Genomic DNA, 4258 nt, shown 5'->3' with positions numbered 1-4258 from the left:
GATTAGTGGGGTCAAGATGGGAGGAAAGCCCTGATTTTAATGCAGTATCATAGTCTCATAGGTGATTTCCCCAAAAGCAAATAAATGCTCGATGGATTTTGGGTTCACCATGCATTCCTTCTCTGAAGTAGAAGTGACAGATTTTCGGCTGGGCGCGGTGGCTCAAGCCTATAATCCCAGCACTTTGGGAGGCCGAGATGGGTGGATCACGAGGTCAGGAGATGGAGACCATCCTGGCTAACACAGTGAAACCCCGTCTCTACTAAAAAATACAAAAAACTAGCCAGGCGAGGTGGCGGGCGCCTGTAGTCCCAGCTACTCCGGAGGCTGAGGCAGGAGAATGGCGTAAACCCGGGAGGCGGAGTTTGCAGTGAGCTGAGATCGGCCACTGCACTCCAGCCTGGGTGACAGAGCGAGACTCCGTCTCAAAAAAAAAAAAAAAGAAGTAGTGACAGATTTTCAAGGCAAAGGTAAGCATAGCATTTTCTTAACGCTATTAAAATAGAGCACAGCATCATAACCGTTCTGTTTGCTCTGATGTATCCTGCAGAGCAGTACTTTTCTTGGTGTGAACTGTGGGCCACTTATCTCAAGTCATCAGGATTCCTGGACCCTGTAGGATTTACTCTCAATCTTTAGGGGTAGAGACTAGGCGCCTACATTTTGAACAAGCATCTTTTTATTTTGATGAAATTTGCATTATTGCTCCTAACAATGTGCCCTTTGGCAGGTAGCTTCCACGTTTCTGGCCTCTATCTGTAAAATTGCATACTTATTGTTGAGGTTTTAAATGCAGTTCAGGTTCCTGGTTGGTCAACAATTAGATGGGAAGGCTAAAAAAAAATGCCCCTGAGATTCTGAATCTGTAAGTTTGTGATGGGACCTGAGAATCAATCTAATTTCTAAAAGAGTCCCAGATAGAACTTTGATTAGCTATGTTTAGGGACCAGTGCACACCTTGGTGATAGAACCTTTTTGAAACTTTCAAAAGTTAAAGGGTTCTGTGTAATGTTACCTAAGAAGCTTATTTTTAAAAAAGGAAAACAGTGCTTAGGGCCATATTGTTTTGAAATAGGATCTGAGCACCATTTAAATTTTCATAAAAAATTATTTTTTGGAGGCATCATTTCTTTAAAGCCCATCAGACTAATGCGCTATTGGTTTGAAACCCATGACATGAGATGATTTCTTGAGGATTTATTTATGTCAAACATGAATTTTAGAGTATTTCTGGGCTATAGGTCATTACAACTTACTTATTTTTTGGAGACAGGGTCTCACTCTGTCACCCAGGCTGAGTGCAGCGTTGTGGTCTTGGGTCACTGCATCCTCGACCTCCCCAGCTCAAACGATCCTCCCACCTCAGCCTCCCAAGTAGAAGGTACTACAGGTGTGTGACGCCATGCCTGGCTACTTTTTGTGTTTTTTGTAGAGATGGGGTTTTGCCATGTTACCCAGGCTGGTCTCGAACTCCTGAGCTGATCCACCCACCTCGGCCTCCCAAAGTGCTGGATTACATGAGCCACCGTGCCCGGCCAGGTGTGGATTTCTGAGTGGAGGGAATGTGAACAAAGGAGGGCCCAGGCATGTTTGCAGAGTGGCTGGGGGCTCCGTTTCACCACCGCATAGGGACAGGTGCAGTAGGAAGAACAGTAGCCTCAAGGCCCCCGTAAGTAAATTAGTGCATTAAGGAAGGAATATTAATCACATCCAGGAGGGCTCTGCCCTAACTGCTAAGGATCACAAAAGAAATGGGGACATACTCTGGCGAAATAACAGCTTTGTTAATTGAACTCTTACTGTGTGCTTTGCATTGTGTTAAGCACATGGTGTTATCACACTTGGTACTCACAACAGTTCTGAGGTTGATAGTACAGTTATCTTCTTTTTATGGAGTAGGACTCTGAGACATCATTACTTGGTGTCTGTAGCCAGAGTTGGAGATCGTATCTGTCTGATTTTGGAACCTGTGTGCTTATTCATTACATATCTTATGTGGAAATAAAATGTATGTGACTAATTACAAAGCTGGAAATTGTAGTTCAAGCATCATATAGTGCACAGGGCAAGCAGCATAAAAGGCTTTATCTGTAAGGGTAGGTTTGTTGGGTAGGAACTTTTTGCGGGAGGTGACTTCAGGATTGGTTGTAGCATGAGAGAATGACATCTTCCTTTAGAGGATCTAAACGTGTAACTTTAGAGGATTGTAGGGTGTCTTTGCCCATTGTGTCATTTGGTCCTTTTAAAAATTTGAGTGTTTGTTCTGTACATGACTCTCTTTCAAGCCCTTGTGTGAATTAACTCGGTCTTCTCAGCAATCCCCCGTTTTTTCATATGTGGAAACTGAGGCATGGTATGATACGAAACTTGTCCAAGAATTCAGAGCTAGTAAGTGAGGGAGCTGGGATTTGAATTTAAGTAGTCTGTCTCTAGAGTCTGCTCAGTTGACTTTTTTTTTTTTTTTTTTAAATTATAGTAGGCCTGTGAGTTGGGAAGAGCAGGGTTTGTTTGGTGAGAAAGTTCCTCCTTAGTGATGAATACCCAAGGTCTGAGGAGGGCTAGGAGCCAGCTCTGCAACCTGGCTCTCTTCTTTCATTCGCTTGACCCAAGCATAGGGAGATGACTGGGGCTCTGGCTACATCTTCGCAAATGGTCAGGGATCCTCATGCAGTTTTTGAGTTTAAGTAGTAAACTCCTCAACTTCAAATCATGTTTGTGTTACTGATTTCACTTGACCTCAGTTACAACTCTGTAAAAGAGGCAGGGATGGATGATGTCATTTGTCAAATAGCAAAACTGAGGCGAAACAACTTGGCATTGTTGGTGTTGTGCAAAGTACATGCATAGGCTTTGGATTTGAGTTTGGCTCTGCCACTAACTTGATCTATGTCTTCAGGCAAGTAACTTAAATGCTGTGAGTGTTGCATTCTCTGTGAATGGAAATAGCTGTACTTTGCCCAGGAGTTGTGAGAACTACATGAATTGCTGTATGTGAGGCTCTTAGCACAGTGCCTGGCAAGTAGAAGGTACTCATCTGTGAATGGGGTAGATAGCAGCTGTCATCATCACTGTCATCATTTTGGCTCACATCAAATCAGAACCAGAAAACCCTGTTGACTTCTGGGTCTGAGGCTGCTGTATCAGTGAGGGACTTCCTCCTCATACTCATTGCCAGGAGTAGGGTAAGGCTTTTAATTTCACCTCTGACCAACTCTGATAGGGCTGGAAACGTGTATGGAGTTCCAGACCCACTATGGGGCCCCAGTGCCAACTTCTTAGCCCTCCTTTGTAAGGTTTGCATTAGTCTGATGGGAGAGGAATTTTTTTGTCTTGATTCTGAAGCTATTAAAGAAATGTTCCTTTTTCTCCATAACTTGAGGATTTCACAGTTGTATTGGAATTATTGGTGTTAAGCAGTTAGATCCATCCCTTGGCAGCTTGTGAAGGGTGGGCAGGCACCTGTGAATTCTTCACTGGCTTCATGTAAGAATGACTTTACTGGAGGGTGCTGAGTTTGTGATTATCTCCTCTGCTGCTAGAAAACTCTGTGAACTCTGGTACATACAGCATGATGAATCAAGTCACGTTTTTGCTCCTAGCTTGCATTATGGTGCTTGATATTATATCTTCATTTCTCCCATGGTAGTAATAGTAATAACACTGGAAAGAGCTCTCATTTGGGAGTTGAAGACCCAGCTTCTAATTGAGGTATCAGAGTTTCCTTGGGCAAGTTGCTATACCTTTTTGGGCCTTGGTTTCCTCATCTCAATAAAATGAGTTTCTGTTCCTTTTTGGTTTGTGTCTTTTTTTCAGTAGTCTTTTTGGTTTGTGTCTTCCTTTTCCTAAACAAAAGCTTATATAGAGCCACACTATAGAAACAGAAAAGGTGTATGAAACAGAGTTGCTGTAGTCAAGGCAGGCCCAGCAGTTTTGCTCTTCCCACTGCCTCCTTGTCACAGAGATAAACTTTGTGCAGCCCTAGTAACCTCTAAGGTATTGCCAAGGGATTTGAACACCACCAGTGCAGGATCGTTTCTGTAGCCTCTTATGTTTCAGGATTTTTTGCTAGCAGGTAGTTAACAAAAATCTATAAAACCTGTATACTAAATATACAAGTAGACTAGTGAGTCTTTAAGAATTTTGTTTGATTATGGCCGGGCGCGGTGGCTCAAGCCTGTAATCCCAGCGCTTTGGGAGGCCGAGATGGGCGGATCACGAGGTCAGGAGATAGAGACCATCCTGGCTAACATGGTGAAAC

Source organism: Mandrillus leucophaeus, unplaced genomic scaffold, assembly GCF_000951045.1.
Source record: "Mandrillus leucophaeus isolate KB7577 unplaced genomic scaffold, Mleu.le_1.0 Scaffold370, whole genome shotgun sequence".
Classification (NCBI taxonomy): domain Eukaryota; kingdom Metazoa; phylum Chordata; class Mammalia; order Primates; family Cercopithecidae; genus Mandrillus; species Mandrillus leucophaeus.
Note: the sequence above shows the minus strand (reverse complement) of the source record.